Here is a 14,981-nt window from a genome sequence, read left to right as displayed (position 1 = left end):
TGAATGTGGGGGACTTAGCAGGCTTCTCTGCAGAGTCTCACGTTCATTCAGCAAACATCTTGTGTCTTTGCACAGAGTGCCCACACTGATCAGTGAGTCAGTCCGGTGTCTACAGTGAGCGGGCTCACAGTGTAGACCCTCCTAGGGTGTGCTCTGCACCGAGCCTAAGCGCAGGATTGGCAGGTTCCTAGCATCACCTTCTATCCTGAACCCCATGGTCGGAGGGCGCAGACCCCTGTCCACAAGGCCTCGGAGGGCCTCACAGGCCCTTACCTGTGCCCAGTGCAGACACCTTGCCTCACTTCCCAGGAGTCTGGTTCTGCCCTCCCTGCAAAATCAGTTCTCCAGGAACAAAGCTTCCTCCCAAATATGTCACTAAGTATGCTCGGCCTTCGCCCCTCCCTCTCCCGCCCGCTCTGCATACCTCACCCCACTCTGCCCAGACCCCCCCCCCCCCCCCCCCCGCACTTTCTCTGAAAGGCTGGACTCTCCCCCCACCAGCGAGGGCTCCTGAGGGAAAGGGAGAAGATGTTTAAAATGGAGTCATTTCTAAGCCGTCCTGCTCAGTTGGGGCTGGGTAACTGTGAGCATCAAACCTCCTCCGGGCGTCCTTCTGGAACGGGTGGCTCTGGGGCCATTTCCTCTCCAGCTTCCTGCCCTCAGCCCCTGGTGCGGGGAGGTCGGGGGACAGCTTACCCCCCGCCCCCCCCCCCCCCCCACCTGCGGCTCAGCTGCTGGGGTCAGGCCTGCTTAGCTCAGGTTCCAGGAGACTCCACGGAGCACCGCAAGGTGGTGGGGTGCAGGGAGCCAGGCGGCCTTGGCAGCGCACCCCAACCTCAGAGCCCCGGGGCCCTCCAGCACGTGGGGCTTGCATGCGTGTCTGTGCTGCAGCACAGCTCCCCCCGGGAACCCGGCCTGCCAGGCATGGGAGGAAGGCGGGCAGGAGCGCCGAGCTCCTCACAGGGTTAACCCAGCCGGGCGCACACAAAGGACGGAGGGGGCCGGGCCGAGGGATGGGGCCAGTGGGGGGAAACCCCTTCCACCCTTTCTTTTGGCATCGGGGGTACATTTACATTTCAGAGCACACCGAGCTACCAATGGGGGTAGCTGGGAGCGTGTCCCTCCTTAGGAGCTGATGAAAGCCCCTCCCGACGCCTTTGATGCACGGGTGCTCCCGGGAGCACGTTTCTCCCGCTGCTGCTCCGGCGCGGTGGTTTCAGCCCCGGGAACGCGGGGGAGGGGGCGCGAGCAGCAAAACCCTGCCTGGAGTCGCCGGGCCTGGAACGGAGCAGCACCAAGCAAAGCCCGGAGTGGATCTGGGGAAGCGAAGCGGCGATGCCTGGGCGCCGGCGCCCTGTCCCTTAACAGAAACTCCTCGCGGCGCAGGGCCCCAGAGGCCCACCATTTGAGCACAGCACCCCGAGGGCTTGCCAGTGGTGGGAACCTAGGAGGGGCCGAACATGCTGTTTGGAATAATTTAGAAGGGGGAATATTATTCCTGCTTGGTAGTGTGAAATCACTTATTTATGGCTTCCTTTCAGGCCCGGGTTTGCAGATAATCCCCCTTTCTAAGCAGCCGAACTCATGAATGTTGATCTTGCAAATCAGGCTGACACTAGCAGCTTTTGTCCACCGGGGCATACATCAAGGCTTGCCTTCTCCCCAGCACGTTTCCCTTCTCATCGGAATGCGGGTCCCAGCCTCCCGGGTTCCTGAAAGGCTCGCCCCGCCCCAAAGCGACCTGGGGTCTCCAGCAACAATCGCCCGGCTTGTCTGCCAAGTGCCTGCCAAGCGCTCGGGGGCCCAACTCCGAGAGTCCTGTTCGGGGCCCCAAGAGAAGCCCTTGAGAGAAATGGCCCCGACAGGAGGAGGTCAACGGATGACCGGCTCCCCCGAGCTTTAGATCCTCACGGGGGGGCCTAGGTATTTGTCCTTAAACACACAGGCCAGCCTAGGCGGGACAAAACCTGGCTTCCAGAGAGGAAGCGATGAAACAATGGCATTTATAGGACAAGAGGACGAGAGGGGGCAAAGCCAGCCAGGATATATGGATCTGAAATAATGAGATCAGACAGGGGAGGGCAGATGTCAACTCCATCCACAGGAGCCTGCAGCAAAGGAGCCCTTGCTCAAAGCAAGGCAGATCTTTGGTTTTTAGAGCCGGGTCGGTGGTAACTGTGGTGTGACACGATGCTCTTTTATTAATGCTAATGACTTACATTTATAAAGTACTCTAGGCTCCAGGGAAATAGGTGCTGACTGCAGACCAGATATGTATCTTGAGGGTTTTGTGATTAACGTGGCTGCTGAATGAACTAAGAACACAGGCGCTCACTCACGCCCTCACTCTTAGGAATCCAGACTCATGAATAAAGATATTCGTGCTTAATTTAAACGCTGTTATGATGCAGCTTCCAAACTGGTCTCTTACAGCTGAGGCAACTCCTTCTGCTTCATTAATGCAAGGTCGACCTGTGTAATTTCTCACCATTGGGTTAAGAGCCTCTCTGTTCAGGTAGGGCTGTAGGAAGGGTATGTTAATGCATTTGGTGTTTTGGTGTGTGTTTTGTTGTTGTTGTTTAATTATCTTGATTGCTTGGTACAAAACGAAGAATGGAAGTGGTCAGGATTCTTCCTGGCTTGGCAACATTTCCTGCCTGCCTCCCCAGTCCCCCAGGTTACAGATCTGCCCTCACTCAATGAAATGAAGGCCCCTGTAGCAGGTGAAGACCTGTAGATAAAAAGTTCTCTGCCTTGAGGTCCCAGCAAACAAGAACACTGATTCTTAGCTTTTCTTAACCAACTTTGACCTTTCTTCTTTACTTGGACTGCCATGGAGTACACAAGAGAGGAAATCATAAAGGATGGTTGGCACTTGGGTTTTGTGAAGAGGAAGAGGGCTGGTCAGAGTGACCATTTCTCAGAAGAGAGAGAGATGAGTTAGGGCACTGTCAGTGGGAAAAATCTTTCCTTTATGCACTGCTCACCATTTTCACATCACTTATGCTCTCCAGTCCTGGAGTCCGACAGTCTCCAAATTAACTGCTTTCCTTTTGTGGGAAGAATTCGAGGAACAATTTCATTATTGTCAAAGAATCTAATCAATCTTTATTTGGGATTCTTAGCTGCATACTTTCATGGATCTTGGTGATTTCTAGTTATTGGCTTTTGCAATGTCCAGTTGTGGTGGGCATGGGTGGTTTTCATCTGCACATTCTCCTTCCTCTCTGTCTCCCTGACTCCATGTGGCTCTGCTGGGGCAAGTCACATGACCATTTGGGCACCTGGCCAGACCAGTTCTATCCTGTCTTCTGAGAACTGGGATCTTTTGGGGGAGATCCAGAACAGAAGAAATTGAGCATGGTGTCTGATGAGCACATCCTATGGAAAGTGTCCCTCAGGGCATGATCCCTAGAGCCCCTTGGTATCTTCCAAAGTCTATTATTCACTCTTCTCCATTCTGGGACTGCTACACTTCCCCTTCAAAAATTCTTTTACTTGTTTAAATGTATTGATACACAAATCATAAGGAAAACAGCAAGTTTAGAAACCAGCTATTTTTTTCCCATGAAATACACATCCAGAAAAGCACATAAAGATGAATTATCACTAATTATAAAGTGAGCACCTATGTATGTGATTGCCACCTAGGTCAAGAAATAGAATATTAATGGTATGCCGGAAGCCCTCACGTCTCCCACTGCTTGCCCCTCCTTGATGACAACCACCTTGCTCTTCTCTAACCACTGTGCTGACAGTTGTGGTAATCATTTCTTTGCTTCATTTTATTGTTTTATTACCTACATGTGCATTCCTGCACATTATTTAATTCTGTCTGCTTTTGAAATTTATGTGAACGGAGGCGTTTATCTTTGCTTACCATGATGTTGGGTGAGAGTATTCCATGGTATCATGCACAGAAATAATTTATCGGTTTTATTACCATATGGCAGTACATTTGTGAACACATCACAATTACTTATCCATTTGATCTCTAATGAACATTTGCATTCTCTCCATGGGGGCTATTACAGACAGTGCTGCTGTGAGCATCATCGTGTCTTCCAACAACATGTGAACCTGTTTCTCAGGAGGAAATCCCTAGGAGTGGAATGGCTAGGTCATAGGGTATATGTATCTTCATCTTTACTAGATAATGCTGTCTTTCCAAAGTCTTTGAACTGGTTTTGCATTCCTACCGGCACTCGATGAGAGACCCTGTCATCCTGTATCTCTCCAAGCTTGGTATATTCAGCTTTGTAAAATTTGTCCATCCAGTGTGGCTTGATTTTTATTACAATTCTCTGATGACATAGGCATCTTTCCAAATCTTCATTGGCCACTTCCAAAAGCTAATTTTACTATTTCACATACTATCCACATATACGTGCACACATGTATGTACATATGTGTGTGTGAACAGTTCACATTCCTTCAAGTGATCAAAATAGTATCAAGCTTTAGGTTTCTATTCAACCATCAAATTCAAGGAATATTGTCATTTTTCTGGCGTCCACCTTTTCTTATAGAATGCATTTGTTTATATTTACTTCAAGAGACCTCATTTTTTTAAATTTGAGGGGCGGGCAGCCCAGGTGGCTCAGCGGGTTAGTGCCACCTTCAGCCCAGGGCGTGATCCTGGAGACCCAGGATCAAGTCCCATGTTGGGCTCCCTGCATGGAGCCTGCTTCTCCCTCTGCCTGTGTCTCTGCCTCTCTCTCTCTGTCTGTGTCTGTCTCTCATATGAATAAATACATAAAATCTTAAAAAAAAGAAAAAATAAATTCGAGGGGCTAGTCAGAAAGTCTTACTCTTGAAATTGATTTCCTATGAGTTTTCATTTGAAGATCTAACTTTATTAAAACCTGATATTAATCCCTGCTCTTGGTAATGACTATTAACTTTATGTCTACTAAATAGTCTGCATTCTAACCATAGATGCTTACATAAAACTGCACCACTGCCCTTCAAAAGAGGCCTGCAATGAAGTGGGACCTACGGAATTATTCCTTGACCTGGTGGATTTGTCTGTCCACATCCAAAAGGGGTAGTTTGCCTTTGTTATTTTATAACAAAAATGGAGTGTCACTCATGCCCTTCCCAGGTACAGCCAAAGATAGCCTTTGCACAACTACATTTAGATATTCAACAAACTTCTTTCTCTTTCCTCACCACCAGTGTTGGTTCTCTCTTCTCCATCTCCTTGATAGATAAAAGGAAAAGGAGGGAATGTAAGACCAAAGGGTAATAAGAAACTTCTGGGTGCTGAAACATTAGGCTGTGGTTTGGGATTCTGTTCTAGCCACAGGGAGCATCTAGAAGAGGGACAGCAAACAGGTTTCATTTCACACATCGACTCAAATTGACTACACTAATGGATGGAAGAAAGGCCAAGCCACACCTGGGCTCAGTGGGGAAGAATGTCCTATCTGCTATAGCTTGGAGTAGAAAGAGGCAAGACTTATATCATCTGCAGTATAGAACAGGGGTTCCCAAACTTGACTATCCTTTGGACTCCTCTGGGGGAGCTTTTTTATGAACCAGCCCAGGTCCTGTCAAGACCAATTACATTGGAAATTCTGGAAGTGACCTAGGCATCTTTAAATTCCCAGAGAGATTTCAGTGTACAGCCACATTTGAGAATGGTGGATCTGGAGCATTGTTCTTAGTCTTTAAAAAAAAAAACAAAAACTATTTTATTTATTTGTTCATGAGTGATAGAGAGGCAGAGACACAGGCAGAGGGAGAAGCAGGCTCCCTGTGGGAGCCTGATGTAGGACTCAAGCTTAGGACCCAGGGATCACACCCTGAGCTGAAGGGATATGCTCAACCACTGAGCCACCCGAGTGTCCCCTCCCCTATTTTATCACCCCAAACAGAAGGTGGCAATTATTTTTTTAAGATAACTTTTTTCCCTAATTGCCCTCCCTTCCTAGGAATGTTAATACAAGAGATATTTTTGTGTACTATAGTACTATTATATTACATAATATATAGTAATATATTAATATGATTTTTGTTTGTGTATCTGTGCTTTATACATAAAAGGGTAAGGTTTTGTTACCCCTTCCACCCCAAGAACCAAGTTTTGCTCCCTTGACAGCAGTATCAGCTCTGTTGAGAATGCATGATCTTGAGAATAAGATTTTGCTTTTTGAGAATTGTTTGTAAAGACAAAAATATGACTCCGGTACCATTTGAGATTCAGGGGTGTTCATTTACTCTGTGCAAGCAAAAATGCCACTCACTGTAAGCAGAGTAGCAGAGGTACCAAACTTACACACTGAGGCCACTGATCCACTTGGTTATGTTGCTAATAGTTTTCAGAAATAATTAAGCGATAATGTTAATTGAGCAGGGTGCTATCAGATGTGATGATTCCCTGCTGCTAGATAAGTACTGAGAAGTGGGAATATTTACTTCTCTAGAACAAGAAACTGCTTCTAGAGTAAATAAATGCCAATAACACAGTGATCATTTCCATTTTACATTATTACCAAAATTGATATTGTTTCTTTGGATGGAGTTATGTGCCTCATAGTGCTGTCTGATTGTCTTACTATTATTCACCGGCTTAATAAAAGTCTTAGCATGGGAGTTTTAACGTAGGGGCATTTATTCATCCATAACCTACAGTGTGTCTTCAGTATTATGCATTTTTACCTTTGCAACTGAAATAAAAGTTAGTGTTTTTTCAGATGCTCCTGATAAACACACAAATTGAAAAACATAAGTCAGCGAAGGGACACAGATTGAGGCCGGGGCAGCTACCTTACTCTCTCCCATTTCCTTAAGTGCCCTCTGCCCTCCCCCACCGGGCAGCTGCCTCTTGTGCCACCCTGACGCTTGCTCTGACACCTTGGCCAAGTCATGTAATCCCTCTCTGCCCTGGTGTCATCTCCCTTCTAAAGAATTAAAAAAAAAAAAAAAAAAAAAAAGAAAAGAAAAGAAAAAAAAAGAAAAAGAAAAAAAAAAAACACACAGGCTTCCAGTAAGAATAAATATGTAAAAGCTGCTTCACGAAAGTTGAAAGGCGCTACCCCAGTTAGCGGAAGTGGTGATCCGGGTGCTATTTAGCGAGTATTCCTTAGTCACCTAGGTTGTGGTCCCTAACCTTAACTTTTTCTTCTTTTTTTTTTTTTTTTTAATTTCTTTTTATTGGAGTTCAATTTGCCAACATATAACATAACACCCAGTGCTCATCCCTTCAAGTGCTCCCCTCAGTGCCCGTCACCCAGTCACCCCAACCCCTGCCCTCCTCCCTTTCCACCACCCCTTGTTCGTTTCCCAAAGTTAGGAGTCTCTCATGTTCTTCTGAGCCCAATGATGAATGAGACAGTGACTCTGCCCTCGGTGAGCTCACGCTGACAGCCTTCCTGCCTTCCTGTTTTCCTGGCATGTGGATTCTTGTTCCTCCCCCCAAAAAAGGCCAGGTGGCAAGCCACCTGATGGGAAGTGAGTTCAACATTTGGGTGTGCTGGGTACTGTGTATAACAGAGCTGGCTGGGGAGAACTGCCTTTCTGGTTTCTCAATGACCGGCTCACTCTCAGGGCTGCAGCGTGGCAGCAGGCTGGAGTCCCATCACGTAGCTCTGTTTTGTCCCAGTTGGATGGAGGCACCATGTTGAGCAGGGCTGGTCCTTGCGGAAAGTGCAAGCCCATTGAGGGCAGGCACCTGTAGGTTCCTTAGTGGGCCCCCGAGTCCCTAGATCGCTGCTCTCAACCACCTGCTGCTGGCGGGGAGAGATGCTGTGTGATGGGTATCGAACACATAGTGAGGCAGGGATCAGCAGACCTGCTGTCATCTTACTGCCAGTGTCATTCCTTAACAACGATATCATCTCGAACCCTCATCTGAAAGGACCAGTTCCCACTGTTCCTCTGGTCTGTCTTCAGTCGATCTGGCCATAATCCAGAAGAGCAGGTCTGGCATTTCTGTTTCTCACATCTGCGGTGTGTCGTTGTTCTTCTACTCTCACTCCTTCTTTTCCAGAAGCCCTGAGCCAGTGGCCTCGAGGACTCCAATTTAGTGACACATAGAAATTAAATGATGGGGCATTAAGCTGAACCTACTGTCAGGACACACCAGCCCAAGACTGCTGAAGATGTCCCAGCTGTGGGGACAGCAGTTACCGGCTCCTGCTGCAGAGAAGACAAAGCCCCTCGGGCCCAGCCTGGGCTCAGCACGTAGGCACGTAGGCATCTGGGAGCCACATAAGTCACCGAGCCCCAGGGTAAATGGAGCTTGTTTCTGAGCCTCCCCTGGCAGGGCCTCCTATGAGGCCCACCCACTGCCTTAGAGACACGTTGTACTCGTTGCAATTAAAAAGCGACATCCCGGCGTCCCATGCCCAAAATACAAGCAGTGCATTTCAGTAAATGTGTGTGGCAGGTCTCCCAGTCTCCAGTCCATCTGTGGGGGCTCTTCAAGCCCTGTCCTAGTGAAGAGATGACACAGGCCAGCTGGTTAGAGGTGGAGCCTTGAGTCATGGGGGAGAGGCCGGGAATCTCAGCCTTGCTGCTGGCAGGAGGACCGGGGCATTTATTTTTTTAAGACTCAACACTTCCACACCAGCAGCCTGTCTTCTACTTGCAAGGCCTCATTAAAGCTCAGCTTGTCTTAATTGGGCAAGAGCGCCAGATCCATGTGGCACGGAACTAGAAGCTTGTGGTGCGGTTGTCACAGTTGTTTTAATTTAACTTATTTTATGTTCTTGGGAGAGTGGAGCAAATCCGACACAATCCCACAGAGAGGACGCTGACATGGCAGCTTCACCGAGCTCAGAGAGTCTTCTGATGAGAGTAGCTGGCCCAAGCGTCCTCTGCGTTTCGCTTTGCAGAGATCCCAGTGCAGTCGGTAGCAGTCTGAAGAGGGCAGCTGATTTCCTGATTTAATCATCACTATCACATTTTTATAACTTAGATAAATCTGGTACAATCTTTACTGCACTTAACGTTGGCTATTGACCTAAAACACTCTCATAATTTTTTTTTTTTTTTTTTTAGGAGATAAAAACCTCCTGGCAATGTTGCAAGTGCCTACAGACAGGTATCAGGAATACAGGATGGCTGCTAACCAGCAACCCCCCCCCCCAACTTGAGGCCTTGCCACCCCCTCCTTGCTCTTAACACGTAAGGCTAGGGCTCCCGCTAACCTCCCTCCATGTCCTCAGGACTGGGCTTCTGGCTTCTCCTCCCGCTGAGGACAGGGACAGTCCTACCACTTCCCCAGCTCCTACCCCTTGTATCAGATAACAATGGAGTCTGCAGTATTAGCCCCTCAGTTCTGAAATGTTTACTTCCTGTGGTTGAAATCTGATTTTCTAGGTTGCTGCCAAAATGTAACCTTGATTCCCACTTCTGAACACATGAGAATGTACAGAAGCTACCCTGTGAATCATGACACAGGTCTTATCCTGACGTTCACGGTCGTGGTTCACAGTTCCTATGAGACATGTCCGAACACAACTGTGCATCAGAGTATGAAGCCTTTGGGTAGAGGGTAGCTCCAGAGCGGTTTCCACCCTGCATGTGTCAGACTGTCAGAATATTGCAATACTCGTTAATAGGGGTTTCATGAAACAAAGTGTTCCATGGTCCAGTAGGCTTGGGAGCCAACCAATACCGATTGTCCTGCTTGGAGGTTCTCAGTGTAAATTACTAAAGACCTGAGAAACCCCAGAGCAAAGTAAAACTTCCCAAGTAAGGGAACCCAAACACGTTTGATCCCAAAATACCTTTTACCCTGAGAAAGCAGCATGGTAGGGTGGAGGAATAGGACATTCTACCCAAGACAATAGAGGTAAGTAAACCTTGCTAATTGGAGCTCACCTCTGGAGTGGGCAAGGGTGTCCTGGACCTGCCCTTAAAGGGTGAGCATTTATTGGCTCTGTGTCAGGCACTACGCTTAATCCTTTACTTGAGCAGAGCCTCCTTAATTTTAATCCTTACAACAACTACACAGGTAGGTCCTGCACACACCCAACTTTATTTCTTTTTTTAAAGATTTTATTTATTCATGAGAGACACACAGAGAGGCAGAGACACAGGCAGGGGGAGAAGCAGGCTCCCTGCAGGAGCCCAATCCCAGGACCTCAGGATCACGCCCTGAGCCAAAGGCAGATGCTCAACCACTGAGCCACCCAGGTGCCCCCACACTGAATTTTATAACTAAGGAACAGAGGGATTCAGTAATCATCCCAAGGTCACACGTCTTTAATGAGTGGAGGGACTCACTCATTAGCCTCCTAGACCGGAGTCTAGGTCTGCCTGTCACCGAGATCTGTGTCCTTCCCTTGAAAGCTCTACCGCGTCCCTGTGAGAAGTTTCAGGAATACAGGTATCAGGAATACAGGATATTCCTGTATACTTGGACTGCCTTGGCAGAGATCTGAGGGAGGATGAGTGTGGGTCAGTGAGATGGAAGTGCTCCCTAGAATGCTATGGAATTGAATGTCTACTGGTGGGACAGATTTGACTTGGCCAGTATCTCCAAGGATGGGGGCCAGGCTGAGAAATCAGACCTGTCATCCTTGTGTTTCCATCATGAGTTGATGCTGCCCTTCCTCCAGTTGGGGCAGAAGCAGCATTCCCAGCTGTGAGCCTCAGAAGGAAGACCTCTGATCACTCACAGCATTACTGTTGCCAGGACCTGAGCCAATATCTAACAACTCCCTGGTATCATAAGTGTGGTTCCCTGATTGGCAGCATCGGCATCTTCTGGGTGGACCCCACTTGGACCCCACTTCAGACCTAACGAGTCGGAATCTCTGAGCATGTGACCCAAGAGACTATTTTAACAAATCCTGCAGAAGATTCTTATATATACACTAGTCCAAGCCTCTCATTTTAGAGATGATAAAACCGTGTCCTAGAGTAGAGAGTTGAAGTGAGGTACTAAGTTCCTACAAATATTAGTCAAGCCAAGTGGAGTAGATGCCTTGGTTTTACCAGCCTAACTTCCATAGTCCTATCTTTTGGTAACAGTAACCTAGATTTCCTTGGGGTGCCCTGGCTCATCCTTTTTCTATTCATGTGCTTTGGATAGAGCGGTCTCCATGCTCCCAGACTTCAAAGTGAGTGCATGACCCAATCTGGTCAAACTGAGTACCATTACCTTGGTGACAGGGACTTGGTTCAAGGATGGGCATAGGACTCAAGCCAACGAGACTGGCTTGTGGGAATTTTACTGGAATCTCAGGACAGAGAATCTTTCTCTAGATTGATAGCAATCAGGATGAGAGATGAATGACCTGTGTACCATGAAGCTCACCCGAATAGAAGTCTCATCAGGAAGGTACCTCTGGCCTCATTTGTACTACTCTGGCCTCCAGAACCTCGGTTTGAACCACCAGATAGACTCCAGTTAGTTCAGGTACCTGCTTACACAGCTCTCAGAGAAGATTGTTAATGAGTATTCTGTGATGGCAGGCTTGCTGATGATGTGATGACCCCTCACTCTGGCTTGAGAATTACAGGGAATTTACTAAATGTGATAATGGTCCTTGAGTGCCAGAAGTCCAAATGCAGACTCAGATGGGAATCTTTCAATCCTTAGCAAGGAAGTAGTCATCATTCTTAACCAGCATGGCCAAGGTGACAGTTCTGGTCTGGGCTCCCCCACTAAGTGGAAGTGTGATTGATAGATATTGCTGTGGAATTCCCTTAAACATTCCTAGAAAGGAAGCAATAGTTCAAAGCTTTTCTGTTTAATCATTCTGTATCCAATATTGTATGAATTACAAAAGGGCTTCAAAATGTCAAAATACCCTCACTTTGAAATTGAAAAGCTAGCTCTTCCGTACTGCTCATCCCTGATGAGTAAATGGTCTGAACACAAGAGAGATGTTCTCCCTGCCATCCTGTAACACTGTGAGAATAACATATATTGAGCAAGGTGTGCCAGGTACTGTGCTCAACCTTTGGCAATTAGCATCTCATGATCCTACAAGGAACCCTATGAGACACTAGCTATGTGAGCCAGCATCCTGTGAGCCCCTGCTATGTGCCAGACACTGTTTTGTATGCTAGACCTACATTAGCTAGCTCTCTAGCCTCGTGTCATCAAACCCTGGCGATCTAGCACAGAGATCACTCAGTACCTACAAGGTGCTAGTGTAGGTGAACAAAACTGGCAGGACATGAGGCAAATGATCAACCTCCTTTTGGTACCCTCTCCAGGCTAGGGAACTCCATACTTTCTGGGTTAGAATCCTCAGCAGTAAAATGGGGGCTTACATCCATCATCTCCAAAGTTTCTTTGGGCTCTATTGTCAATAGAAAGAATATGCATTTTTTTTAATGTGCTTTTTTTCACTGCCTCCCAAGCAGTGGGACCTCTGGGGTTCCTAAGTAAGAGGGTTTCAGAAGTGGCAACCTGGTTGGAAGATGAAATTAGGAAACTTGAAACTCTAATTACATGGCCAGCATGCTATGTTTACTTGGATTATATGCTTATTCAACATGGATTTAGAGGCTGGAAGTTAACAGAAATTATTATAATGCCCTCTCCCAGAAGCTACCCGTGGTGTCTCCAGATACGGCTGGGATAACACCCATTGTTTAGAGGATGCGGGAAGGAAAGAGATTCCTGCTCTTGGAAAACCTTCTTTGGATTTGTTCTGATACTGAGGGATTTTGCTCTCCTTAAATTTCAGAAGTCAGCTCATCCTCCAGATAAGCCCACAAAGATAGCGACAGTGAGTTTATAACTAACAAAGGAAGGACCCGTGTGTCAGCTCAGGACCTAAATCATTTAGCTAAAGGGATTTTTCTATTTGTAATAAGATTTAAACTTTATTTTAATCAGTAGATTTTTCCTTTAAGCGCAATCTTAGCTCTCTTGTGAAGGTCCTGCTACCTTTCCCTTACCAGGTCTTGGGAGAGAAAATAGAATTCTTTGAGAAAAGCAGTCACTTAAGGTAACAATTGATTGGAGGGTGTCTGGGTGGCACAGTCAGGTAAGCTTCTGACTCTTGTTTTTGGCTCAGGTCATGAGTTCAGGGTGGATGAAATCGAATTCCGTGTCGGCTCCATGCTCAGCTGGGAGTCTGATTAAGACTCTCTCTACCCCCCCACCCCCCGCCCGCCCCGTTCCTCTGCTCACTTTCTCTCTCCGTGTGTGTGTGTGTGTGTGTGTGTGTGTGTGTGTCTTATATAAATAATTTTTTTTAAGTCAATTGATCAACTATTGCTCTGGATTTGACTCACTAGACGGAGCACCTTCTACATGAACTTCAGAGGGTACAAGAAAGTAAAACCATGTGTGGTTTTCCAAATTTGGTGGCCAATGCAAGGTAGTGGTGGTCTAGCAGAGCACCGGTGGTCTTAAGCTCTGCTTTGTTTGGTATTAATAACGTTCACAAACCATAGGATATGCAAACACAACAGTCACTAAATGCTTTTTGCCTTGAGGCAAGTTGTTTGAATACCTGCAGAAACCACCATCTTCCTTATACTCTAGTGGCTCAAAATCACTCTTTGGTTATGATGTCAATCCCCAGCAAACCTTGCAAATCTTGCTGGCACAGGTATTAGGACTTCTTGGATTCATCTCTGAAACAGTGAGCTTTCCCAGGTAAATGATAGAAAAGGGAAGAACTGGGCAGGGACTCAAAGGAGGGTGGCTAGTATTTATGTGGGGGTGGGAGGAACCCATTTAGAGAAGGTAGAAACTCTGCTCAAAGCAGGGACCCGGGATCCCTGGGTGGCGCAGCGGTTTAGCGCCTGCCTTTGGCCCAGGGCGCGATCCTGGAGACCCGGGATCGAATCCCACGTCGGGCTCCCGGTGCATGGAGCCTGCTTCTCCCTCTGCCTGTGTCTCTGCCTCTCTCTCTCTCTCTCTCTCTGTGTTGTGTGTGACTATCATAAATAAATAAAAATTAAAAAAAAAAAAAAGCAGGGACCCTCCAGGTCATGAAATATGTGCCAGTTGCTGGGAATATAAGAATAAGATTCAGTCCTGCTCTAACAGAGTAAATCCTACTTTTGGAGGTTCAAGATTAAAGATGAGGAAGAGGAGTCACAGGTGATGATTGTAAACTACTCTTTTCCAAAAGTTCGATGGCAAAGACAAGGCTAGCTCCAGGTGATCGCAGTGTTTGCGGGAAGGATTAATTTCCAATGTGTGTATGAGAACAAAGAATGCCTGAATATGTTAGTGGATGAAAGAGCCAAATTTAAGATAAAATAATATGGATGGTCTCCCCATGAGATTTGTTCGTGCATTCACATACTGATTTATTGATTGATCCCATACACCTTACTATATACTAGGCTCAGTGCTAGGCTCTGGAACTAGATAATGCAAAAAAAAAAAAAAAAATCCACTCTCATATCCTCTCTGAATACCTTACCCTTAAACTACTTAGAGGTGTCTTTCTGCCTTATGGTCATTTTCACTCAAAGCCAAGTTTTTCTAGCTCCATCACTGACTGTTTTATGGAAAGGTCAGAGGAACTGATTTTGCAATGTTTTCTGCCTCCGGCAAAGCCCGCAAGAGCCTGGTGATTTGGCGCCCCCCAGGGGTACCCATTCAGCCCCATTCTTGCTCAGTGATGAATAAGGGGTCCTCAGGGGCAGAGTGAGGCCAGCAGTTAAAATGTTCAGGCTTAATGACAGACTTTATCATGTGCTCTGGACTTTTCTCATATAAAGGGTTCTGGGGAAGGGGAGGCTGCAGCCCCTGAATGCTCTCCTTGGGCAGCTGACCTGATTCTGCTCTGCCCTAGTCCTGTGACATTGGACAAGTGACTTTATAGTTCCTCATCAGTGGGGCCAATAATATCTTCATTGAAATGCTTTTGTTAGAATGAAATTAGGCAAGGACTTAAAGATGCATTTCCAAATGATCCACAGAACTCCTAGAGACCCATGTTCTCAGCCCCCAAAGTCTGGAGAGTCCTTAGAGTTTCAGGGAGTGAAGAGAGTTGAGAACAAGCCACCCCACTTCTAGGGAGCCTGTCCTCATCCTGAGAACTGGA

The sequence above is a fragment of the Canis aureus genome, chromosome 1, assembly GCF_053574225.1.
Source record: "Canis aureus isolate CA01 chromosome 1, VMU_Caureus_v.1.0, whole genome shotgun sequence".
NCBI lineage: Eukaryota > Metazoa > Chordata > Mammalia > Carnivora > Canidae > Canis > Canis aureus.
The sequence above is the reverse complement of the archived record's forward strand: the minus strand, read 5'-3'. Positions refer to the sequence as shown.